Source organism: Triturus cristatus, chromosome 4_2, assembly GCF_964204655.1.
Source record: "Triturus cristatus chromosome 4_2, aTriCri1.1, whole genome shotgun sequence".
In the NCBI taxonomy this organism is placed as follows: domain Eukaryota; kingdom Metazoa; phylum Chordata; class Amphibia; order Caudata; family Salamandridae; genus Triturus; species Triturus cristatus.
The window spans coordinates 732,147,891-732,175,684 of record NC_140586.1 but is presented as its reverse complement, the minus strand read 5'-3'; the positions used below and the strand labels follow the sequence as shown (position 1 = coordinate 732,175,684).

The window sequence follows — 27,794 nt, the reverse complement described above, 5'->3', positions numbered from 1 at the left end:
GGTATCCATGCCATTGACGGATATTTTGGGAAAATACTTTTAAATACATGAAGAGAAAGACTGGCTGTCAGTACCTTGCAGCAGCATGAGAAGCGTGCCCCCTCCTCCCAGGGTGCTGCCCTCCATCCATCAGTCTGTCCTGGCGAAGGGAAAGGCACACAAGACCTTGAACTCACTCACACCTACATAAAGGAATGTCGCTTGCAGGGACAGACAAGACCCAACAATTCATAATGTGAAGGCTGAGCCAGGCACTGCCAGAACACTATGGTTCCCTTGACAAGTGAGTCTCAGGGAGGAGCGCACATACTAACAAGCCATTGCAAAAAACATGAACGTGCGCCCACGAAAATGAAAACCACCACGCTAATTGTTGAAACATGATACAGATCACATGGCGCCCTGCGCGCCGCGCTCCAGTAAGGTGGATGCTGCCACACGCACGAGTGTCAGAAAAGTGAAGACTGATTTCAAAAGGTCATCTCCTAGAGTAGCGCATGCGCACTGCACTAGGATAGACCTAAAAAGGAGACTCCTCGGTCTTCTAGGCTTTCCTGAACTGCAGCAGACCATGTGTTTTGCACAGAGTAAGAGGGAGTGCATCCTAGAGTTTGGCTGCTGCCACAGAAAAGATCCTACATCCGGAACAGGCCCACCTAAATATTCGTATTATTAATAGGAATGCATCTTTAGAGCGGAGTGAGTGACCAGGAACAAAGGTACTGAATTGTTTCCTCAAGTAAGAAGGACCAATATCATAAACCGCTTTAGAGGCGGGACGCAGGGATTTGCAAATCCGTTTTTCCTCTGTGAGCCAGTGCAGGTTGTCCAGTGCGGAAAAGGTGCTAGCAAAACGCTGAAGTCCAAGAGCAAGGTTTCCAGCTGCGTCTTGTATCCTTGTAGCTCATTTGTGATGTTTGATAAGCCAAGAAGAAGCAAGTTTCAATAGTGGAGGCAAATCAAAATAGGCACTTGCATCACCATCCGGCAGGCCAGTATGGGAAGGAATGGTAAGATCTTCCTTGTTGCCCACAACGGAAAGAAAAAGGTGGAAGTAGAATGATTGACATGCTTTTCGAGCGATCTCTCCGGCTACAAGTTTTGCACAGCCCTTGCTGGACATGGGAATCGGTCACAGATGGAGGCCAGACATCGGATAGAAAGGGCTGGAGAAAATGATAATGGTTTATCCAAAGCACTTCAGTTTTGACCAAATTAAACTTCACGGAAATTTGTTGCAGCCAAGACGAGATTGCTGACATAAACTGATGGAAGGACTTGAAAGGATCCGCACCCAACTGATCCATGGCAATGATTATTTGAGTATCGTCTGCATAATTCATGCAGTTAAGACCAAATAGCCAACTAATTGAGCCAGTGGACAAAAATAGATACTAAACAAGCATTGAAAATGCAATAGGTCTCGCCTTTGACTAAGTTAGTCATTTGCTTTGCTAATGGTATTGTATAGCAAAACAAATGGCTTTAATTTAATAAAAGGCGAGACCTATTGCATTTTTATTGCTTGTTTTGAAAGTGCTCGTGACAAAGGTGGTGAGACTGGATGATAACGAGCACCTCGTTTTTCCTCCTGTTTTGATCAACGCATTTATTTATTTACAGGGCGCAGCAGTCGTACCGGAGGCATTGGGGAGCTAAGAATTGAGCGTGAACAGCACACACACGCCTGGGGGCATCTGCTGTTTATTTTTGAATCGCGCTTTCACTTTAAAGTGAAAGCGCGATGCAAAAATAAACACGCGGGGCTGTGCAGGGTGATAGCATGTATCTGAGATCATTTAAACATGTGCCAACATGCCTCAGAGCAAAGTGCATTTTGCTGATTAATATTCGAGCAGCCTTCTGATAAAGGGAGCTAAGCCCACGAATGTCCAGGATATGTCCTATAATAGAATTAAATGTGATATTAGCACGGAGTCTAAGTAGTGGCTAAAGCATTATTAGCACTTCTTGTGGACCCTTCCACATCAAAGGCTTACTTACATGCAGCACGAATAGACAGACCTGCAAGGTCGACAGACAGCCGTCATGGACAATAAAAGTCCAAACAGCACGTGTTGGCAATTACAGGGTTAAACACGGACAGGCGCATGTGCTTGCAGTACAGATGGCTTTTCCTCCGTACCCCTTGGATTTTGGGACAGTAAGGCAAACATTATTCTGAAAGCCTCATCGAAACCAACAGCTCATATGGAGACCATTTATCACCATGATAGGGTAAAACACCGAAAATCGCTGTCTAATAGAGCGCGATAAAGCAGGCATGCTGATCCTAATTAGCTGTCGAGCAAAGGGCTACAGAAGCCATTTGTGCACAAGAATGCAGCCACCAGCACAATACAAGGAGGCAAATGCAGCAAGCACCTTTGCACAGAACCCAAATCTATTCCCCAGCAGTTGGTTTGTTATTTTAATGATGGCCTGTCTGGCTTCCAGGACACTTGCCACAGAGAGCGGGTCGTTCACAAAAACCGCAGCGCCGCGGATTGTTCACTGCTATTCCAGCTGTGGAATCTATCACTTGCTTCCTGGCACTTCCCACAAGTGCTGTTTGCAAGTGCCAAGAGACCGCAGAAACAAGCTTCTAAGCGTCGCTTTGTACTAGTTGCATTAGTCTGCACTTTATACCAATTATAGCAACATGTGGGTTCTGGCTGTGGCAGTCCCCGAATCCACGAGTGTCTTTTACAAGTAATTTATATTACGAGTTCAGCCCAGGAAGCTTGACGTATCCACCCCAAGGAGAAACAATAAGCCGGGAAATATAAACATGGCTCAAAATGTCCCTTGTAGCCCAACGCAGGCAGCGGCTAGACATACACTGTGCAGAATTATTCAAAACCCGCTCATTAGGGCATTCCAAATCAGTCATGTATTCAATAATTCTCCTTTTACCCTCTGCTTCCGTCCTCTTTTCTAGTGTCTTTGGAATTATCCTTTTCAAGCGCTTAGAAGTTGAGCTGAGTAGTCAGGCGCCGTGCCTAATCCGTCGATTATGCTGCAATACAGGAAAATGTTGCTACAAGCACTCAACCCTACTCCCCTGGAGTCCGCCACTGTGGTGGTCTAGGGCTGCCTGCAGAGGATGTTACCTCCTGTGAGAAATGAGCACTACACTCACTTCTGTCTCTGTTGCTAAAGGCAACGCCTGCTGGCAATCTGTTATCACATGAGTCAATGCCCCCACCCCCCAACCGCTAGTGCCTTATTAGAAGAGTAACTCGGCGCGCTTCCATGCCACACACAATAATGTATGTAAGTTAAATATTAAAACACGAGCAGCATGGGTTAAATCCGTGCAGGGTGATAGCATGTATCTGAGGTCATTTAAACATGTGCCAACATGCCTCAGAGCAAAGTGCATCAGAATCAGTAAGAGTGTTTTTGAAAGTGCTTGTGACAAAGGTGGCGAGACTGGATGATAACGAGCACCTCGTTTTTCCTCCCATTTTTTTCAACGCATTTATTTATAGTGAGCAACAGTTGCACCGGAGGCATTGGCGAGCTAAGAATTGAGTGTGAACAGCACACACCCGCCTGGGGGCATCTGCTGTTTATTTTTGCATCGCGCTTTCACTTTGAAAGTGAAAGCGAGATGCAGAAATAAACATGCGGCGCCATGTCTCCTTTTTGTCCGGCCCATCCGATCTCGATCGCACGGCTTGTTTATACAACGCGCCTCCTTCCAATAAGAAACTGCTTCACGACAGCCGTGAAGCAGGCGATCCAGTCCGGGTGGGCTGGACAAAAAAGCGAAAAAGGAGGCACCCTAGAAATCTTATTTCCTATGGCAGCACACCGTTTAACATAAACGGTGACGCCAGCCAATGGAAATAAGGGGCGGGGCTTCAAGCACGTTTTTTCAAAGTCCTCATCTGCAATAAATCTCGCCGAGCAAGCTGCGCATGTGCACAGCAACGCTAGGCGAGACCTAAAGAGAGTCTGGCTTAAGGCAGACCCATGAGGCACGCCTTGATTTAATGACTTGAAGTTTGACGAAAAAGGAGGCAATGAATTGTTTGGCTGTGTTCTGGAGGCATTATCATTGTACAGACTATCTAAATGGGAAGCTAGCTATGGTGTAAAGAGGTTTCATGTACTATTCAACTCTCAAATATATGGGCAGCCTTGCACAGTAGCGAGTTGTTAGGGCTTTACTCAGTTGCCATAGTGCAACACTCCCAGAAATATACAAGCATTGGTGAAGCCAAAGGTTCTTGCCGGAGTGGATGGTGTTAATGATTTTGATGGTGTTGAAGTCGTTGACGTGGATCCAGGACAGCAGGGGGTCGATGAGGCTGGGGGTGGGGGGGGCAGTGAGTCTGAGGTGTCTGTGTCTGTCGGGGGCCTGGTTGCTGAAGCTGTCGTGGATGTCGGCGATCTTGCGGTGGAAGAAGGTGGCTAGGGAGTCGCAGAGGTCTTGTGATGGCAGGATGTCATTGGAGTTGTTGCTGGGGTTGGAGAGCTCCTTCACGATGTTGAAGAGCTCTTTGCTGTTGCGTGCGTTGTTGTGAAGGCGCTCTATGAAGGAGGTCCTTTTGGCTGTTCGGATGAGTTTGTGGTGTCTGCGGATGGCGCTCTTGTAGGCTGTGTTGCTGTCTGGTGTTAGTTCGTGATGCCGAGCGGGGGGGCAGGGCCGCAGGGGATGCAGCGGCGGGAAACAGGAGATCAGAGCGGGCAAGGGAAAACAATGCACAACAATCAAGGAAATACAGGGAAAGAAAACAAAAACAGAATACAAGCAAAAACGAACTGAAGGCAAAGGGACAGAGTGCAGATTTAGAGTTAAAGATTGCAAACAGGAAACCGGGGCAGCGCGATTACCCTGATACCTACAGCCCACCTCTGGGCCACCAGGGATGAGGCGCAGGAGGTAGCCTCCGGGTGGAGGAGGTCCTCGAACTCGCAGCAGCAGCGAGCGGGACACGGGCACACAGGTGGTGCTGTGCGGCGTGGGGAGCGACCTGCCTGAGAACAGGGTCAAGGTTGTCAATACTTGTCCTTTAATGTTCTGAAACCTATTTCGTGTGCTGGCCGTGTAGGATGTAATCCACCCAGATCTTAAGGATATGAAAGGGATCTAAATTGAGCAGTGTAACGACTGCCCCTGGTGTATCCGGCCTCACGCTTCCGGGATAGAGAGCCGTCTTTAGAGGAGCGATGGGAGCGCTGCCCGGTTCACCAAATGGCACCGCGAGAGACCACTCCGAGTGGCCGTATACTCTGTAGTATACGTACCGTACCTACAACTTCAAGCGCAGTGTGCAGATGGGGTTGTCTCTCGGTTTCAGCCTAGGTCTTCGTGAAACATTCACCACGCTGCCCTTCAATGAAAGGAACAGTGGTTAGTCCATTCGTTCAAAATGTGTTGCAGAATCACTAACGCAAAATGCATTCTGAATCCTAACCTTATAAATCATGGCCGGGTCGGGCCTGTTTTGGTTTTTCGCCTTGGAATACAGTCTGAGTGTTGGAACTGGTTTTTGCTTCATTAGTTCTTTGCTATTCTTCTTGTGCTTTACGAAATGTGAGATGCCCCCTTTGGTTATTTTGCTTTACTGGGCTTTGCCTATGTGCTTTTCGGTGACTCGAAGCGGAGGCTTTCCACATATAAATGCTCACAAGATAAACAGCAGAGCCTGTGATACTTCGCAGCGCTTTGCCACTCGCGACGGCTGTAATGGCAGATTAACCAGACGGTGGTAAAACGAGGCCCCCGCAGGCAGCTGTTGTGTTTTTTAAAGCTCGCAGCGGGGAGCGGGATCCGACCACAAAAAAATCCGCATTTTCAGAAAGGAAAGCTAAGAACCAGATGCCACTCTCTGAAGCCGATCTGCTGTGCATCCTCGCGCAGCCTATTGTCATTTCACGTAATTAACTTTTTACTTGCATTGGCGTCATGGATGACGTTCAAGGTCGTTGGGGGCGATGCGGCTCTGCTGTGTTCTGCTCGCAGTGAGTTTACTATCCTGTCGATTCAATGCTGTCACCACGTGGTTCTCCTCACGGCCTCTACCCGCAGTAACGCTTATCTATACATTGCCTTCACTGTTGCTACTGAACCTATATGTATAGACCCAGAAATTAATGATCCTCACGCCTCAGAGTACATTGTATACGTTTGACTAATACATTGTGCCGTTTCTCAAACATCTTGTGTTCCCTTTCTCTTCATAGGATAAAGTCGAACATACTGGCTTAGAGGAACAAGAGCTTTTTTTGCACGCCACCACGTGGATTCGCGGAATCTTGTGTCGCTGATTAAATGTACAGAAAAGGTAAGATCCATAGGTATGCTTGTTGTGCATGTGTTATGACTTATGTTATGCTGTGGCGCAGGGTCCTAAGTTCAGTCATCAAAGTGGCATGAGATTATCAGCAAGTGGGAGCCCAGCTTGTTGCTGGCAGGCTTCCCACCCCTTGAGAAGAGAGCACACAAGAGTGCCTGGAACATTTAGCAGACCGCTTATTGGCTCAGTCCGCTTTGAACAGCTCTCTGGCAAAATCCTCTCTGGAAGAATCTTTGGGAAGACCGACATCACCCAAGTAGAATTATTCACCACCGCACCTACCTACACGTAGTAGGCACCAGCATATAGAAAGGTATCTCCCATTTAAATACAGTACATTATACGAGGACTTCCCAGAGTAGGATAGCCCAGGAGACGCTGAAGGAAAGATGTAGATGGTAGCCAGTGACATGTGATGGTTCTGAAGGGCGGAATCCGTTCTCTTATTGACCATGCAATCCTTTCAGGTTCTCTATACTGCTTTGTTTTGCTTTGAACCTGTATTTCTTTTACAGGCTAGGACTCTTCTCTTAACTTAGCACACCGACCTTAGGCCCTTCATAACTTCAATGAATTTTATATGTTGTGTAAGCAAAAAAATGAGAACATACATCATTTTTGTTAGAAAACTACTACATAGCCATCTAACACAGTGATACTCAAAGTACGGCCCGGGTGCCACTTGCGGCCCTTTTGACCTTTGCATGTGCCCCCCCCCTGGTGAATAGCAGCATCAGCTACTGTTTAGTTGCTCAGCGCTAGTATGCAGATTTAAAAAAAAAAAAAAAACAAACGACCAAACATTTATTAACCTGCAAATACATTTTTGCCCGTTTATTTAACTTTTTTTTTAAATTTTTTTTTTTATACCTCCTCACACAATGTCTGCCCCACCCAGGCCCCCTACCGCCACCCTGCCGGCATCAGTGTGACCCTCTGTCACACCACAGACCATACTTTGTGGCCCCAGGACAAATGTTTGCGAGTACCCATGATCTAACATAACCTTATGATACTTCTGCAGCTGAACTGTGTGCCTTCGTTCACATCTCGCACTGAGTATAGACTAGCACAAAATGCCCAAAAGCTGTCATCCTTTGATGACTTTAACCCAGCCTGTATTAAGTAATCTGAGGACACATCCCAGTCAGCCCATAGCATATGGCACTATCAGTGGTAGATGTGCTCTCTGCAAATGTTCATAATGTTTAACAAGTTCATGTTTAGCCTTCAGAAATAGGCAAGCGTAGTCCAACAAACAGGAATGGGAAGAGAACTACACAAATCAACTGATTTTGTTGGTACATTCAAGTTGTAAGCTTTAAATACGATTTTGCGATTGCCTCTTCTTGGAAGGTACCATATGTCTCTTATGGGGGCTTGTTTTGATTGATGATCTCAATACCTTCGAAAAATGTTAACAGGACTTCTTTGCAAGGGGCATATGAATGGAGCGCCTCGTTTGCTATCTAACATACATGTGAAGTCATATTTGTATTTGACCTTTTTTTTTTTATTGCTTTTTCAGTAAGTAGAGGAACACATGTACAGTATACCAGAAGTACTTTTAAAGAACATAACAATATTATAATGAAAGAGATTACACTATCCCCTTCCACCCACCCAACCATCCTAGGTGCCCGTAGTCCCAATTTAAGTGACAGCACAATAAAACGAAAATATCACAAGGCAGGCTATGTCAGTTTCACTCAAGCTATTTCAACAGTCGTTACTCCCAGATATATCTTGATTTTGGGCTCTAATCTTTAACTAGATGGCGTGTTTGTAGTCTTGTTGGAACATAACTTAACAGCTCAGATTCTGGCCCCTTTGTTGATCCAAATTAAAGAACAGGTGCGTTCCTGGTCACACTTGCCTTTATCATTATTAATAATAATAATAATACTGTCATTTGTAGAGCGCGAACAGCTACCTCCTAAGAGGTGCCCCGGCGCTGTAGCAACTGGTGGTGTACAGGGCAGCCTGCGTTGAACAGAGTCCATGGAATTAGTCCTGATTGAACAGCCAAGTTTAGGCTGCTTTTCTAAAAATGTTTTCAGAGGTGATTTGTCGCAAAGCGTTTGGCAAGGTGTTCCAAAGCATGGCAGCCCTGAGTGAAAAGGATCTGCCCCCTAACCGGGCTTTCCTAACTCATGGGGTGCTCAACAGGCTCAAGGAACCTGATCGGAGAGAACAAATCTGCTTGTATGCGCCAAGCCTCTTCTTCAAATAGCAGGGGAAGGATCTGTGGAATGCCCAAAAGGCTAGGGTTAGGGGCCTTAAATTTTATTCTGTTGGTGACCGGCAGCCAATGCAGTTCCCTGAGATGCGGAGAGATATGCTGCTTAAATGGGACATGTTTAATCAGTCTTACAGCTGCAATCTGGACCATCTGTAATTTCTTGATCTGGTGCGCTGGGAGGCCTAAATACAGGCCATTTGCGTAATCCAGACAAGAGGTTACTGAGGCATGGACCACCTTCCGGCAACAGTTCTCTGGGAGAAGGTGTAGAATTTTCCACAAGTTTCTCAAACTGGCAAAGCATGCACCTGTCACCTGTCGAATTTGGTCCGAGAAAGATAGGTCCGCCTGCCATTTTACGCCCAGGTTTTTTGCGCAGTCTGCTGGGGTGGGAGGGCAGCCCATTTCTGCAGGCCACCAGAAGTCTGCGGCGGGGGGTTGGCTGTTCTCGAAGAACAACACCTCAATTTTGTCGGCATTCAACTTAAATTTGTTGTTCATCCATTGTGCTATATCCTTTAAGCAGCTCTTAAAATTCTCAAAAGAGGCACACGACAAATCTTTAAAAGGAAATACCAACTGAGTATCATCGGCATAAGAAATCGCCTTCACCCCCCAGTTGGCAATCAGTGAAAATAATGGGGTCAAATAAATGTTGAAGAGCAGTGGGCATTCAGCAAATCGGCCATCTTTAAGAAGGTCTCGCTACCCTGCCTTCTTTATCAAATTCAAAATCATGCCTACACAATATTGCATACATGGTTCCGGCAATTAAACGCAGTCCTTAATCACTTCTTTTGGGGTGGGGGCTCTGTGCGTATCGCACTATGAACATGCTTCTAGTCTACATACTGGGGGGGGGGGAGGGAGGGCTCGCAACTCCAGGCATATCACGCTGTGTCACATCTCCTTATTTTAAATGATTGGTGGTACGGAGATACACAGGACCATCTCTACGCTGTCGAGCACTGGTTAATGGACATCAAATTACACACAATTCTATATTCTGGCCCGACACTTAAACCGCTACCGCCCGCAACCAGGACGATCTTTGTGATATGGCGACAAGCACTGCGTAGGATGGGGTGGTGGGGCAAACTCACAAAAGAGACTGCTCTCTGGCGCAATGGCCTCCTACCACAATGCTATAGGTATCAACAATTCATGGTCAAAACAATTCATGGTATCAAAATAACTTCATGGTCAGATCCTGAAATCATTCCAGGTGCTTCAATCCGAATTCCAATTGCCCTGGTCACAATTTTACAGATATCTGCAATTTCGCCATGTATTCTCCCATTACTTAACACAACAAGACAATATTCCCAACTTCAACCCCATTGAGGCCAAGGTGTTCATGGGCGAGATGGGTGCACACAAAATTTCAGCACTATATTGCACATTGGTCACGAATAGCCACACTACACTTAGTAAGACTAGAGACGCCTGGCAGAACGATTTGGGTCCACTAGATAAGGACGACTGGGTTGAGGCTCTTGAGTCCCCGCGCGAGGCGGACATTTCTGCGCGCCTTCGTCTTATACAATTTAAATACCTCCACCGTGTATATTTCACTCACTATAGGCTCTGGCGCATCAGGATGATTGCACCCCCCCTGTCTGCGCAGCGAAATAGCCGATGGCACACTCCACCACACGGTATGCAAATGTACTGCTTTATAGCGGTTTTGGCGTTGGGGTACCGACCTGTCTCTCTGAGGTGCTGGATTGGGACGTTTCACGGTTAACGCATTTAGCTATGCTTCATATTACGGAAGGAATCGGAGGTAACCGGTACAAAAGACAGTTGCTATACCTAGGTCTTACTCTGGCTAAGCGAGACATCGGCAAGGCTTGGAAAGCGACTTCCCCGCCATCTGTAGGGGCCTTGAAACGAGGCTTTGAGTTTTCCATGGGACTAGAACTACCAATTTTTAAGGCTATGGGATGTCCCAAGAAACATCCCAAGATATGGAAGTGTTGGCCTGATTATTCGGGTCTGTATCTTGAACCTATCCCCCCTACGCTACACAATGAAGATCTGCCTTAAAGACCTAATGGTGGGTAATAATATCGAGAATAATCATACCCATCCTCAAATATTACGATTGGAGATTTTGTACGATAATATATATATATATATATATATATATATATATATATATATATATATATATATATATACTTTGTGACACCGATGTTTCTTGTTTCTAATGTTTGTTTGCGTTTAATTCAGATTTTTGCATATTCCTATTTTCGACAACTGTATATTGTAAAAGTTGACATCTTTAACATTGCCATGATACGTATACAATGTGTTTTACCTGGCGTCGCCTGGGCGTTCGTGTCTGTCAACAATAAAATCTGTTGTGAAAAAAAAACATCAATACAATTACTAGTCTACTGATGACGAATTCTAGATTTTCGTTTATACAAACTGTCTGTTCAGTGAACAAAAGATAGGATGCTGCCTTGCGCAGTTACCATTTTTTGGCTTTCTCAGAATTCGAAATACATTTTATCTATACATCAGGAAATACTGATAAATCTACACCAGTTGAATCTCAGAACTCTCAACAAATCGGTAAAGGAACTCTTAAAAGAATTTAGTGTTTTTAGCTTATTGCAGAAAATGTTCACTAAGAGTATCGCACATATCCCAAGCGGTTGCGGACATTGATTCTGTTTGGATTTGCAGCACATTAATTGGATGGATTATAGTAAGCCTCCATTTGTCATTGATAAGTAAACCGCAGAGGTCAACGCTGTCAGTCTAGTGTCACCATATGCCTTGTTCAGGGATTAAAATCATAATGTATATGGTCCATGGTGCCGACAAGAAATGCTACCATGATCTTAAGAACTTTGAAGAAATAATTAGGTAGGTGCAAGTAACTGCCAGAAGTGGCACAATCTGGATCTACAAAAATATAATCATCTTGATTAGCAATAGTCTACATAACAGAATAGACAACAGCTGTGTAACCATCTTCTACTTTTCTGTGACAGCAGTTACACACAAAATTATATTTTATAAAAGTTTCCTGTACAGCACTGCTGTAATGTCTAAATTATTAACCTCAATGAGAACATGGTGGAACCCAGCTCACTACTAGTAATTGGTGGAAATGTGGCTGATTCATCCCGTTAAATCATCTCAAAGTTGACAGATGCTTCCCTGATGCAAAAGAAAACATCTGCTCCATATGGTATCGTAATCTATTCTTTATCCATTAGTACTATGTCTCATCCTGTTAGTTTTAGCAGAAGGCTCAACTACATATTGACAGTGGATAACCCTTGCAAGTGCTTTGACAGGAGAGAAGACTCTTCACGTCCATGAGTAGAACTTGGAACAACTAAACATTTCAGAGTTACATTCATAATAAAATATTTGGGGCAAATTGCATGCAACACAGCTCATCCAGCTTAAAATCCCACAAACCCTAAAATCTTCTTGGTGTGTAGTATGATAATGTAGAGTGCTCAACTACTATAGTGGATTCTATCACCAATGTACCGTTAAGTCGTGATACCATCTATTCTCCCTGACATTCGAGGGTATTGGGCCTTTGAACAAACACCCGACATTTTGTGTCCAGGACTCATTCAATGACAGTGCTGTAGGGTACTGTATTGAAGAAAGAAAAATGTGTGTTTTGTTATGTGTAGTGTGTGTATTTTATTTTACATACACATCATCATTCACTTCCTGTTTAAATAAAATGCCTGTTTCCTTAGAAAAATGGTTTAGCAAAATGAAAGATTGTTTTGAAAAAGCCCCTCTTGATTTGAAGTGGGATGCGTTTCCAATTTGATATCAGTTTGAGGCTTGTTTTTTGTCAGCGGTGGCCGACAGAAACACTTTAGTGGAGCGGGTGTGGGGGGACGTGGGAGAGCGCAGCAGTAATAAAAAACAATAAACTTACCTGAAGCTGCCGACTGCCTCACTCCTCGGTGTTCTGCTGCTTTGTGGTCCCCATTGCATATAATGTGGCAACCCTGTATCCCTCAGAACCTGGGTTTAGTAGATTCATGCTACAATTGGTTCTGTTGGGTTTCGCAATTACTTTGTCACAATAGTAATTCGTATTCAGTTTAATCAGACAAAATGAATCAAAGATACACCACACAATATACTTATATTAACATATATCTATTATGTTATAAATATGGCTACTATACAATCAAATTCATAACAAACATTGAAAAGACTTCAGACAAACCCAAAAAATATTTGTGACATAAATAGTGACAGACATTTGCAAAATGATCCCATTTCACAACAACATAAAAAGTTTCACGAAAATCACGGCGTTCTGTCTTTCCAGATTCCAATGTTAAACTCCCATCCTATACTACTTTCACAATTGTTTTAGACTGGGGGAGTGAGTAAAGACGTGAAGAGGAGAGGAGTTGGCCTAACGGCTAGGGCGGTCGACCTCAAATCTGGGGAACAAGGTTCGAGTCTCGGCAATGACGCTGAACATCCTGTGATTCTGGGCAAATCACTTACTCTCCCCATGCCTAACAAAAATGAATGTGTCCTCATGTAATGCAACTGGTGCTATGTAAAGCTCTCTAATACCCCAAGTTCGCGCTATATAAAACTGTTAAAAAAAAAAATTGCTGTACGCCGACGTTTCGACCCAGGATGTATGTGTTACTGTAAAGACATCACAGAGGGTCTTCATCAGGACTGGCTGCAAAGCATATAGACAGCCAATGAAGGTAGTGAACTCGTCCAATGGTTGGATTGAGCCCGATTGCATTTACTCAGATAAGGTCCTTATTCAGTGAAAGCGGTGGGCTTGTTCTCTATGTGTGATTTCCGTCTGGTCAATTGCTTCTAGTACTATTGAATCCAGTACGGACAGCCTGCGATTATTCGAGGAAATGGCAGTCCAAATGCTAAATAAATTGGCATGGACATAGCCCTCTAATTTTTTTTTGTAAACAGATTTTTATTAATTTGTGATAGGACAAGCAATAGTATCGCTGATCAGGTGCTCCACTGGGCAGCCCGAGCCCACGGCCATCAGTCCGGGTCGCCCAGTAAATCAAGCGCTGGGTCTCCCAGTTAATCAAGCGCTCAATCCCCCAAAACAGGGTCTTCACCGTCCGGGGGTACATCGTTGTCGTCACTCGGCTGTTTCAATACCTCCACTAATGCCACCCAATGTCTTTTCGCTTCCAGTTTTTGGGGCCATTTGCAGTTCCGGACTGCAAAGATTACCTTTCTGGTCCCAGCAGACACTGGGGCAGCATCACAGCATCAGACTCCCTCTGCAATCCCTGTGCTGCTCTAATGCTATTATGAATAGCATGAGAGCTGCGCGGGGATTGGCATTATTGGGCTGGTTTAACGCTCGCTCAGGCATAGGCATTCTGTGCTGTTTCTCCAACCCGGCTGTGCAATACAGCTGGGTTGGAGAAACCTAAGTGCGTATGTCTGTTTGGCTGGCCAAACAGACATGCACACTTAGATGTGCACACACCACTTTGTACCTCCTCCGTACTATGGCCCGACCTCGCCCCTTCCTACACATGCTGGCTCTGCCAGCAGATGAAAAATAAAACGATGATAAAATATAGTTTTATTTTTCAGCTGCTAGCTCGGAGCCAGTGGGGCGATGCTCTGAGCCGCTGCTGATGTTTGTCATGTTTTGTCGAGGCTGTAGATGCCAATTTGTTTTCTGTACAAATACATGGCCGATGCCATTGAAGGACTTACGAATAATCGTGTGCCTAGAATGAAAAAAAAGTAAGGAGCTTGTACACCTTAAGCGATATTGCCGCATGCTTTCAGATACAAGTGCTGTCTTGCATCTTTTGTTCTGTACAGGAAATATTCTGGTGCCCCCATATACAACCAGTTGTGCTTTTTGGGTTGGGCAACACAAGTGCTGTGGTAATCCACGATAAGAGAATATACTTCAAAGGAGTCGCGGCTTTTTCAAGGATGATGCCGCTATTTATTAAACCTGAGATGCCAAGTAGAAGTTGTTATCCAGAATATCTTTGAGTTTTCTGATCATACAAGGGTGACTTGCCAAGCGGAGGTGAGCAGCGTAAAAAATATTGGCTGGTATGAGGGAAAGCTCCTGCATGTGGGAGTTTCATTTTTGGTGGTATTGCATTTTATGTTGTTGCAATGCAGATCCATTTTCCATTTGCCAGCAAGCGTCAGCAAACATCAGCTAATAGTGCAGTGATTGTCTTTCTCCAGTCTCATCACCAGCAAATATTGAGGAAAGCATTGAATATCTAAGGTGCTATGGTGGAGCCTTGTGGAACACCTGGAACGTCTGATTTTGCGTTGGCTGAGGCGAGTATGGTGGGAGAAATATATCCCAACTTGCCCCAACTTGAAGTCTGTATTTCCATTTAGGAGCCTTGCATTGGGTGTTTCAGCCCACAGATAAGCACCATAGTGTTGAAGGAGACTTGAGAAAACAAAGCGAATAAGGCTAGCTTCCCCTTTTGCAGAAACAGTTGTTTTTAGGCTATCCATGTGGACATTCAGATTAATTCAAAATCTGATAGCTGCTTCTGCACAAATGTAATACGTTGGTGTTTTCCTGAGTTAGTATATCTAGTCCTTGCTTTTCGAGGAGGTGTCTGAAGTAAGATGTGTGGTGATCTTGAGGGAACCTTCCTTTTTTGAGAAGAGTTAATAATGGTCATGATAACCGCTTCTGCTGTGGGTAGCTTGGGTGGTGTCATAGAGTGTTAAGGTCTGTTTAGAAACTCTGCTTGCTGCAAGACCTCTCAAAAAGAATTCCGCCTCTGAAAGCAATGGGAAAGAGCAGAAGGTGACACTAGTATTGATCATGTTTATAAGTCATTCAGATGGTGAAAGCCGGGTTGTGGAATCTAGGAGCAGATCCAGTTTCCTGGTTTAACTTAATGAGTGCGATGCCAAAAAATCTGAAAGCATCTGCGAAGGGTTGATGTCTGCCAAGATAGGCTTTGGATTAATGACAGAAAGGCAGTGGCGTCTCCTTCGCTAAGGTGGAGGAGTATCGCCCCACTGCTTTGCAGCAGTGAAATAAAGGAAACATAAAATCATAATAACACAATGTTATCATTTTATGTCTTCACGCTGCAGCTGCTTTGCGGGTGAGGTGGGGCAGGGCTGCTCACGCAGGAGTGGTTTGCTCACTCCAAGTGCCCAAGACGGTTTGGCCGACCGTCTTGGGCCGGTCAAACATTCATGCACACTTTGCATGTTCTCCACCCAGGTGCTTCACAGCCTGAGTGGAGAACATGCTCAAGCTCCCACAGCCTGTCAGAGTGCCGAACCACAGAGCTCAGACCAATCAGAATGCTGCATTACAGTGTTGTGGTTGTCTATGGGGAGCCTGGAACTTCCTGTTCTGTCCAGGAGAGACGACTGATGGACGACCGAGTAGAGACGCAGAAATCAGGTACGTTTTTATTTCTTTATTTACAGCCCCTCACCACCAGCTCCGCCCCGATCGGTGCTGGCTGCCACTGCAGAAAGGTATCAGTAGAAGTGGCTAAAAAAATAGTTGCATTGGAATGGAGTGGAATAAAAGTGTAGATGGAATGCTGTGAGTTTGATCAGAGCTGTGTGTTTAAGAAACATCAGGGGAATAGGTTACAGGGGAGTGACAGGAATTAGTATTAAAATAACAAGTGAGAGAAGTAGAGTGGTAAGTAATGGCAAGAGGGTTGAAAGGGAGGAAAGGTCAAGGTAAATGGGATTGAAAGAGGCTGAGTAATGAAGTAGGCATGCGCCAGTACAGCAGATTTGGAAGGATCTTCTTAAGGAGCTTGGCTAATCTTGGTGTCTGAAAACTCGTTGCCCTGCTTTGAAGGTTCGCCTGATGTAGTTAAGATTAACAGCATGACCAGAGATCATGGTGCCAGTAGCAGATATCTCTTGGTAGTCCCTCTTCCCCTGGACGTGATGTCTTGGCAGCGATATAAGAAGGAGGTTGCCACTACTGTGGCTGTGACTGATGGGGGGGGGGGGGGGGGAGGAGTGTGTGTGAGGGCGAGTGAAGAGGAGAGCAGGTGTCTAGAGTTTGTGGAAGTTGATGGTTGATGTAGCAGGCCCTAGTTCATTGATGGCTTTGTAGACTTTTGTGAGGATCTTGAACTGTCATCTCTTCGGGAGGAGGAGCCAGTGGAGGTCTCTCAGATGGGGCAATGTGGGTTCGTTTGGGGAGGTTCAGGAGGAGTCTGACTGTGGAGTTCTGTATGGTCTGGAGTCTTCTGAGGAGCTGGGTGGAGATGGCAGTGTAAGGGACGTTGCTGTAATCGAGGCGGCTGGTGACGAGGACCTTTCTGGTGGTGTTTAGGATCCATCCAAAGATTCTGGGAAGCATGCGAAGTTTATGGAAGCAGGAGGAGGCGACTGCATTCACTTATTTCGTGGTCAGTTGGCTGTTGGTGATGATGCCAAGGTTCGGTGTGAGTGTAGGTCCTGGTCCGAGTTCTGCAGGCCACCAGCTCTGGTCCCATGCACAGGTGCTCTTTCCAAAGATCGGTACTTCAGTTTTGTCGGAGTTGAGTTGGAGGCAGTTGTCTTTCATCCGTTTGGCTATGTTGGTCATGGCATCACAGAAGTTAGTTTTGGCATAGGAGGGGTCCTTGGTGAGCGAGAATCTGTTGAGTGTTGTCTACTTAGGAGATTACTTTGAGTCCGTGGGATCTGATGACATCTGCGAAGGGGGCCATGTAGATGTTGAACAGGGTGGGGCTGAGGGATAATCCTTGTGGTAAGCCGCATATGATGTTTTTGGGAGCGGAGGTGAAGAGACGCAGTTGGATGCTCTGTGTGTGTCCTGTAAGGAAGGAGGTGATCCACTTGAGGGCGTCTTGCTGTATGCCTATGTTGTAGAGTCTGTTGATGAGGGTGTTGTGGGAGACAGTCTTGAATAGTATTCAAAACCAAAATGTTTCTGTGAGACTTACCCCAATGCATGTGTATTAGCAGACGATGGTCTCACAGTTGGTAATTAGGTGCCACCCAAATATGATATGAGCACAACTGTAGAATTATTTCAGGATCACAGTTTATATATAAGGTATGAGTGGATTCGACACCTGCCCAACAGTGAGTTGTAGAGAGCGCAGAAAGACACATTTAGCTGTAAAGATGCATGCATTGTTTAGAGAAGGGCAGAAGTTGGAAGATGAAATGCAGCACAAAATATAATATGTGCATACATGTATATGAAAGTGCAATATGATTAATTGTGTGTACTTTTAGGCAAATTTAAAACCTTAGCTTGTTTAGTTGTAGGAAAATGGTGGCCCTAGTGTCTGGCCCACGTGTAAGGGGGTTTAAATTAGAGGATTGTGCTCACATGACCAGTTAAAAGGCATTTGCATATTTTCATGAAAAAATAACTTTGCATACTATTAATGTTTTAACTGCTGCTAGGATTTCCTACCAAAATATTTCAGTTCATTTTCTTTCTATCAGAATTTGTGTTAGCATTATTTGAACTAGGTTGTTTTCCATTTTGTGATCCTCCTTCATTGCCAAGAGGTGACATCTGCATTTCAGACAATGCAGTGTTCAGATCAATTACAGCAGCAAAGTAAAATATTAATTGCTTAGTCTGGCAAGCGCACGCTGTTAATGCTGCTCAAACCTTTGGCAGTGTTTGGACAAAAGCAGCCACCATATTTACCTTCCACATTTGCATTGCTCTTCTCCTTCACAGACATTATCAGTCGATTGCCTCTTTATGAAAGATCCAGGCAGCGGCGCTGAAACAAACACGCGGAGCCCGTTTAAGGGTTCGTCCTATTCTCGGTGTATTTCCTCATGCTGGCCTGTATATGGAGCCAGTAGGTAAAATAGACGGAAGACTTTAAATAGCCAGGTAGTAGAACATTCGTGCATGTACAATTTGGTAGCATACTTCAGCCTTCAGTTCGCTGACTCGGGGCTTTCATGAAATGCTTACTTTACTTTCATTGACTGGTAGACCTAGCAGGAGAACCCAAATACCTTTAATTTTTGGGGATGAGTACTGCCATCAGTTAGGAATTTGCTTTACCCCAAAAGTAAGCAGTAACCTGCTTAACTTAATTCTCATTTCAATTGCCGAATCGCAAAATGTTGCCACATTTTTCTCCTTTTAAATCATGACGGATTTTTTTTGGGGGGTGGGGGATCGGGGGGCAAGGGTCCAACATTTAAGAATTTGTTTCTTTTGCAAGAATGAAAAATCGTCGAACAGCCCCATCCACCACCTTTTGTATTCATAATTAGTTGCATTTGAAATTTCATATTTATTAACATATAATCATAATTTTTGTCCTGTTTACCACCATTTTGATTTTCTATTCATTTATTAAACCTTTTTATTTCATTGTAATACATGTTTTCATCTCAATGTTAATGTTTTCTTTATCATTTTAAAATGTTTATACATATGTATATACATTATATTTAGCTGATTTCATAATTTGAATCTTAAATGGTATTTATATATTCTCTCTACTTCACTACCGCAAAATGAAATGTCTCACAGACCTTTCACCTATGCTGTAAATAATTTACTTATTTCCCCCTTTGTAAATTCATGATTAATAAATCTTGTTTTTTCGCCCTGAGTATTTTTTATGTGTTTTATACTCAAGATTTTCACATAATCACTACAGATGTCATGCACCAACAACATAGTGTATTCTCCATAGCTGTACAGTACACACTCTAGTGACATTCACTCAAAGTGAGCCAGCGTAGAGACCTCTGTCAACAGCTTAGGGGATCACATAAACCCATTCTGTAAAAGGCTCACAACATCTCTCAAGAAAGAAATTTGGTATTCTGAAATTATTTGACATTTGTGTAGTGAGCTTCTGCCATTTCTTTGACTTTGCGCATCCTGGATGGTGTTTCCGCTTGAACTGATGTCTTTCCACAGTCTTCTATTTTGGTGGGATACATTGGATACACCTACCCATGTCCTTGTATCTATGCGTTCGTGTGTCCATGTGTACCCGTCTCCTTACATCACTGTGTTTCCGTGTGTGTTTTGTTTTTCTTTATCAGTGTCCCCATGTTATGCTTAGCCTTACCTTTTTTATGTAAAATCCACCCTCCTATCACCTCTTGCTTATGATGTGCACCATCTTAACACTTTAGAACTGGATGTATGTTGTAACTGACACATCGAGATGAGGGTGGCCCATGCACGTGGAGTGATGCACACAGATGCACAATGTGGCAGGATGATGGGAAGTACAGTTTAACCCTCGCTTGTGGTAGCTAGAATTCCTGACTAGTTTTGAAGAAGCAAGATGTTGTTGCAATCCTCTTTAAGGTTATTTTCCTGCAGTCCTGACCTTCCTTCTATCTCCGCTAACCTAATTCAGCCTGTGGTACCTTTTTTATAATTTAGCTGTGTAAGTACTTCATCCAGATTTTTTTCTATGTTGTAGAAGACACTTTTTCATTTCAAGTTTGTAATCAATTCTTGGATATTTCAAAAAAATATAGAAATATCTGTTTTGCAGGTGTCAGGTCAACGATCTGAATTAGACCCTTGTTACCTACCTCTTGTTTAAAAGCCTTCCAGCTGTTGAATCTTCCAGCTGTTGAATCTATCAACCACAGTACTCTTGCTCCTCTTTATGTTGGACTGGGCAAATGTTCCTTTTTAGGTTTGCTGTGTCCAGGTGCTAGAGAACCCACAACAAGTTGGTCACACTCCGCTGGCTGGGACCCAAAATCAGTTATTCATCTCTGGCACACATCAGCCCCAGAAATGGGGGGCCTACCGTGTGGGAAGGTGCTGAGGGTTCATGTACCCTTAAAGTGTACCATGGTTAAGTGTGGTACACAACATCTGACCCGTGAAGATGAGCCACATATGAAGCCTATTGAAGCAAAAAAGGTGGCCGAGTGAACTACTGTGTTGAGGGGCCACTCCGCTAAGCGTTGTTTTTGTTCCTGTGCGGGGCTTGAGGCTGCGGCACGCTGCTGCGAGATTCATTGCTGCTAAAGATTGGGAGAAGCGCGTTCATTGGGACTTGGGCGGCTTGCGGTGTTGGAGGCGCCGCAGAGATGATGCTGTTTTTTAGTTCTATCCGCCTGGGACAACTAATAAATTCATTTGTCCCTTGAGATAGTTTTAACTCACATTTTTTATTTACTTTGCACTCTGCCCCTCACTCATCGTATCATTGGATGAGACAAAACACCTCACGCTCCTCTCCTGTGGGAGAGTTGTAGCCCACACTGTGCACCTTGCGTTCGCAATGTGCAAGAGGGAACCCAATGATGAAGCGCGTCACCTTTGGGTGAGTGAGGGTTCCCGTCTTTACAAAAATAATTGTCTTTTCAACCTTTCTTACCAAATCCCAACTTTCCTTTTAGGTATAGTTGGCACACCATCCGTGTATCTCTTGTGAGTATTAGCTTTCACGATTAGCCATTCCGAAACGGATGACCAGGATCGCTATGCGATAGTGCATGGAAACCTATCTGGCACTTTGATAACTCTGGTAACCTCCTATGGGCCAAACACCGATGATCCTAAATTCTGTACACAGCTGTGACACCACCTGCACATGTTACAACACTCTGCCATTATATGGGGCAAGGACCTCAACACATACATAGACCCGGTACTTGACCGATCTGCCATGGCGGCTTGGCAAGGTAAACACTCCGCTCAGGTTCTCTGGGTCGGAATGGAAGATTTTGGTCTGGTTGATCTGTGGAGACTGCGGCACTCAGTAGGCCGATAACGTACGTTTACTTTCTGCGTGCTTGGCCCATGGTCCAGGCTAGTCTATTGGTTGGTGACCCGGGAGGTGTGCAGCTGGGCAGTTGACGTGCAGCATATGCCCAGAACACTACAAGATCTCACACCGGTGAAACTGGTGGTAGAGATACCTACACTTGTCCCTATGCAATCTACATGGAGATTTCATGCTACAGCACTACTCGACCGAGTGTTCTGAGAGGGATTGCACACAGCAATACTTGAATATTTTGAGAAAAAAGTGACCTGTGTGACTTGGCGGACACCCTTTGGGAGGCATTTAAGGCTATCATAGGGGTATGTATATGTACACAAGCGGGTGTCTTAAGGGTCTTACGCATGCAACTACTGAAAATAAAGCAGAACATCTGGGACCTGGAACATGATTGAGACCACACCAAGCCACCATTACGGATGAGATCACAAATTACACTGACAATGTGGCGCAGGAGTTGTCACTTTTCCAGACGACACGTGGCAAGTCCCTCGGAGAGGGAGGTCGCCTGGGCCATAGCTTGGATACCAAGCTGAAAGAGCCCTGGGCTCATACGTACAGTACAAGTGCAACTGCTCCTGACGGTGTGACCTGTCATGACACCCCCAACCATTCTGTCCGCTTTTACGGATTTTTATACCCACTTGTATGAAACCTGTGCCTCGGCTTCCGAGATGGCGATGGCTCACTATTTAGATGTGGCTTTAGTATGGCTCTCCCTGGGACAACCGGAATATCTAGTACAGCCTGTTACCGTGGATGAGGTCAAAGAGGCCATCCGCTCCCTACCCAATAGCAAGGCCACGGGCAAGGATGGCCTACTGGGCGACCTTTATAAAGAATTTACGGAGATATTGGTCCCACACCTTCATGCAGTGTATAGGGAGGCATATACTAAGCAGATATTACCTCCATCCCTCAGAGAAGGCCCCATTATTGCATTGTTAAAGCCTGATAACCTGAAAGATGTGAGTCTAACGACCGCTATAACTGATAAATATGGATACTAAAGTCCTGGCCACAAGGCTCCAACCCTTACTTAGCAATATGGTGCTGCCGGACCAGTTCGGGTTTTATCCACACTCACTCAACGTCACATAATTTTTGCACTCTTTGCACTGCTCCACCAGCTAGACCCATCCATCCTGCTGGACGCCGCCAAAGCTTTTGATTCCATAGTGTGGACATACATGTTCACAGTCCTGCATCGATTGGGGATGCCCCAGACATTCCTACGGTGGGTGCACACGCTGTACACTAATTCACTGGCATGGGTGCGGATCAATGGTAATACATCTGAGGCATCGCACATATATGGGGCACGCAACACGGATGTCCATTATCCCCGATTTTATTTGCCTTGTTCTAGAACCCCTGGTGTGTGTGATTTAGCAGCGACATGCTGTAGCTGCACTGAGATTCTGTCAGCGCCCGCTCGCCATATTGTTATATGCTGACAATATGGTCGTATATGTCCGAGTCCCGGGCACACATCTGGCACTGGTCAAATGGGAATTTATTTAATTAAAGTTTTGTATAGCACGAACATGGCCCAGAAGGGTATCGGAGCGCTTTACATGCGGTTTAGGTAAACAAAGGAACAACTGGGGAGAGAAATCGGGGAAACAGTGGGACAAAATACAGCAGGTGCAAGATGAAATCGAGGTGGACAAAGGAAGCAAGGTTGGGAGAGAACGACACGTAGGGCAATAAATGACCAGAACAAACAAGACAGTATACAGTAACTTGGAGGCAAGAGGAGCATAGCATCTAGTTCAACGCATTGTTCATGAGTAGATCTTTGACTTCCCTTTTGAAGGCAAGTGTAGAGGGAATCAGTCTTGTTTCCACTGGGAGGGAGTTCCAGATTCTCAGGGCAATGCCAGAGAATGTATGATTGTAGGTTTTAAGCCTATTAAATATCTTGGACTTGAGCAACAGTGTGCCGGTGCACCTTGTGGACAGGGAGCCACCAGAGAGTTCCAGCTTGTTTGTCAGGTAGAGTGGGGTGTTGAAGTGTAGTGCCCTATGGGTCATACAAGCAATCTTTAGTTGTTTCCTTGCTTCAAATGGAAGCCAATTGAGCGATTTCAGGTCCGGAGAAATTAGGTTGTCTTTCTTAGAACCCATGATGAGTCTAGTAGCAGCATTTAGAGATGCTCTGATAGGTGCTAAACGGAGTTTCGGCAGACCGCAAAGAGTCGCACTGCCGAATTCTAGTCTGGAGATGACAAGTGCTTGCACTGCCACTTTAAAGTCCTCTTGCGGAAGGAAGGGTTTGAGTTTTCTTAGGATGCAGAGTTGGAAGTTCTCTCCTTTGGTCAATGATCTGATGTGGTCTTGCATGTTTAGGTTTTTGTCAAGCACAACTCCCAGTGATTTAGTGGAGTCCACTATGTGGTGTGTGCAGTTGAGGGCAATGAGGTTACAGAGGAATTTCACCACAGTGGAGGTTTGCCTAGCGGGTGCAATGAGGAAGAATTCCGTCTTAAGGGTGTTTAATTTGAGATGGTTGGTGGTGAGCCAGTTGAGGGTTTTGAGAAGGGTTCCGTTGAGGGAGTTGATGTCTTCAGGTGAGGAGATTTTCATGCAGAGTTGGGTGTCGTCCGCGTACATGTGATATTGGATGTTTGAAGCTTTAAGAATTAAAGTCAGTGGTTCAAGGAAAAGGTTGAAGAGTGTGGGGGAGAGTGAGGGTCCTTGGGGGACACCAAGTGTGCATGTACTCTGGTTGGAGAGAGACTGGTTGGATTTGACACTCTGTGTTCTGTTGCTGAGGAAAGAGGAAAACCATTTAAAGACCGTGCCTGGGAGCCCCATCCTGCATTCCAGGAAGAAGAGTAGATTGTCATGTTTGACAGTGTCAAAGGCCGATGAGAGATCGAGCAGAGTTAAGAGGCAGGCTTCATTTTGGTCGAGTAAAGTGTGAGCGGCATCCACAATGTAAGTGATTGCCGTTTCTGTGCTGTGGCCAGTGCGGAAGCCCGATTGGAATAGGTCGAGAAGCTGGAATTGCTCAAGTGTAGCTGTTCCTGAACACATTTCTCCAGAAGTTTTGCCAGGGTGGGTATGTTTGTGATTGCACATTAGTTGTTCAGGTCAACAGGGTCAGCCTAGGTTTTTTTGAGAATAGGGAGAACTAGGCCCGCCTTCAAGCAGTCCGGGATCTCACCTTGAAGTGAGGCGTGGGTGATCTTAGACCAGAGTGGAGCTAGTGAGCCAATCATTTCTTTAAAAAAGTTGGGGGGAATGGGGTCATTGAAGTGATTTGAAGGTTTAAGGGTCGAGAGAGTATTTAGGATGGTAATGTCATTGAGGGGAGTGAATTGACTCCATGAAGCCTTGTTTTTGAGTGAGAGATCAAGAGGTGAGGGCAGGGGTATGGAGCCAGAGGCGTCAGGAGAAGGCGAGAGAGTGAGTGCAGCAGACCTTAGGTCTGATTCGATTTTTTTTTCTCCAGTTTTTTTTAGGAAGAATTCAGCAAACGCATCACAGTTTGGTTGCGGGCAAGAAGGGTGCTGAGATTGGGTAGAGGTGTTGTTGGATTGTGATTTAATGAGCGCAAAAAGTAGTTTTGGGCAATTTTTGGCTTTGTCAAGTTGGTATTTGAAGAAGTTGGCTTTCGCCGTTCTAATGCGCTTGTTGTATGTACTATTTTTGAGTCGTAGAGTTTTTAGAAGATCTGTGGAGTGCGAGGACCTCCACTTGTGTTCAGCTAGTCTAAGACCACGTCTGTCAGCATTTAGACTCATTGAACCACGGTTTGGAGTCTTTAATGGGAATTATTTTAGTTGAAGTGGGGCCGCATCATTCAAGGCAGATAGCATGGTGGTGTTATAGTGTTCAGTGAAGTCGTGAAAGTCAGACATGTTAGAAGGGGGCGGAAGGGAAAGATTGCATCGCTGTATGAGGTCACTAACGCTTGTTTTATGGAGCGGTCTTTTCCAGTGTTTTAGTTTCACTTGTTTAGCAGTTTTGTAGTTCCAGCTTTCAAGTATCAGAAAGTTGATAAAATGATGGTCAGACCAGTCACAGGAGAGAATGGATTCGAAATGAATGTAGTTAGGATTGGCGATGATGAGATTCAGTGTCGAGCCTAAGTTGTGAGTGGGGCTGTCACAGAATTGGGTCAGAGATGGGTCCGGTTAGGAAGTTTTGAGGGATGTAATCGACTGATCGTGCAGGTCATTCCAGTGGGGATTGAAGTCACCAAGGAAGATCTGGGAGGGGGGGGGTGGGAGGCGTGTCGGCAAAGGTTGGAGGAGATGGTTTCCATAACTTGTTCGAATAGATTTAGGTTATCATCTGGGGGGTGGTAGAAGATGTGAAGGCTGCATAATTGCCTGTGTGTGCTTGTGATATCTATGCATAGGTATTCACAGGAGGAGAGAATATCTGAGGGGGACTGTTTAGCTGTGAGAGAGTTGCGGAAGATACAGACTATGCCTGTATCCCAATTTCTTAACTCTGTCGAGTCTGATAATGTTGTCACTAGGAGGGACTAGTAGGTCAAGGATAGGGCCAGAAGAGTTGTTGAGCCAAGTTTCTGTGAGGATAAGGAGGTCCAGATCTTGGGCAAGGATGAGATCAGCAAGGTCTGTGGCATGTTTCACCGCTGATCTGCAGTGAAGTAACATGCTTTTCAGGTGTGATTTGTGCAAGGTGTCTGTGTGCGCAGGTTGTGTAGTGGGGATCTGCAAGAGGTTATTGATGTTTGAGAAATTGGCGTTGAGACTGGGCGCTCTATAGGGGTTGGTCGCGATGGTTTGGATGGGTACAGCATTCCCATGTTTAGGGAGTGACAAGTTAGGTGCATTAAGTGACGTGATGGTTAGGATGGGTTCGGCATTCCCATGTTTAGGGAGTGACGAGTTAGGTGAATTAAGTGGGGCTGTTTGTGAGGATTTAGCATGGACTGCGCTGGCCAATGGAGGAGAGGATTTCTCAAGGAGGAGGAGAGGATTTCTCAAGGAGGAGGGAGAGAATATCAGCTTCTGAGTATGGAGCGGAGTATTCAAGGAGGAGGGAGAGAATATCTGGTTCTGAATAAGGATTTATGGATCTGGTAGGTCTAGACGGGGCAGTAGGGTCGGGAGTGGTGTTCGAGTTTGGGGCAGGGGGTTTCGGGAGAGTCAAATGTGGGATCTCGTGTTGTCATGGTGGCAATGAGGTGGGGGATCTCAATTGTGGCCATATTGGGAGAGAGATCAAGGGCTAGCTCTTCGGTGGCCTTGAGTTTGAGGATGACAGATTTGAGAGAACGCAGTCTATGGTTTGTTTTCTTTAGCTTATCTTTTGTGAGCGTTATTCAGGATTATGTATTAATTGATTGAAATCAACTATGTTTCCTTTGATTCCAGCCACCCTGCAACATTTGCTGGATTTTCCTTTGAAGTGGAGCATGGACCCCGTCAAATATTTAGTGATTTGGGTTCATAGAGACCCGGAGTTAGTTATCTGCCCTAACTACGGTAGAGTCATGAAAATGATAGTACTGCCCAAGCTTCTCTGCCTCTTTATTAATAGAACAATTGCTCTGACACAGCAATTTTTCAAAACACTTAGATCTCACCTGATCACCCTAGCCTGGATAGGAAAGCAGCCTAGAATTAGCTGGGAAACTGTTGTGGTTTTACTTATGTAACCCTGTTTCTTTTTCACTACTTCTTTGCCTGTGCAGCTGGGTTGCATTCTATGTTCTATTTGTCATTAGCCTAACAACAGAATACTGGCAAGGGAGAGTGGAAGTTGGTGTTGGAGGAGGCGGTTAGCTGTTATAAGGACTGGTGGTTTTATTACTACTACTGGAATAAAAGTTACAAAATCTGCTTGAAGACTACTTGGATTTCTTGGACTTTACAGAAACGCTCACAGTTGCCTATGTTCAAGGTGGATTTGGGGCCCTGGACTTACACCTTTATTACTTGTGTGCACAGGTGCAATTTGCCCACTATTGATTTTCTATCCCCTTACATATATGCTACATCTTGGTGTTAAAAGCAATGATGCATATCCCATTCCCCAATAAGCTATTTTGCCACACAGATAGCTGTGGAGGGGTCCCGAGAAGAGACCAACACCATCAATTGTACTACAAGGGCATTGTAGAGCTCTTGGTGCGTGAACTGTCAATACTCCGCTATATGCAGCAGTGCTCCCATTGCTGCATCAACCAGCTACCTCAGTCACACATGGAAGGGGGTGCTTGCCAAGCTTGGGGAGGCACGGTTGAAGACAACGGGATATGCATATCCCAGAGGGACCTTTGTTGCTATGGCTGACATGTCACAGACGCAGCACCAAGACCCGTTCCTGCCCTTCACATACCATCGTCTTCGGGCTGCCCTGCGAGAGTTAAACCCTGAATTCCCTGTTGAACCCACGACTCTTGGTGTGCTGCAAATGTTACTTACTAGCACCACACGTAGAAATCTTATTACTAAGTTGTATAATGCTTCACAGCTGCATTGCACACAACTTTAGATA

At 45.0% G+C, this 27,794-nt stretch overlaps 1 protein-coding gene across 1 annotated transcript in view; it reads left to right on the top strand.

Moving 5' to 3' along the window:
* The window catches only part of ZFYVE9 (zinc finger FYVE-type containing 9), a 565,807-nt gene that overhangs the window by 159,477 nt on the left and 378,536 nt on the right, over nt 1–27,794 (top strand). Inside the window, exon 2 of the mRNA XM_085602620.1 lies at nt 6,199–6,299. The gene's annotated coding sequence lies outside the window, so the exon portion shown is untranslated. The remainder of the gene's footprint in view (nt 1–6,198; nt 6,300–27,794) is intronic.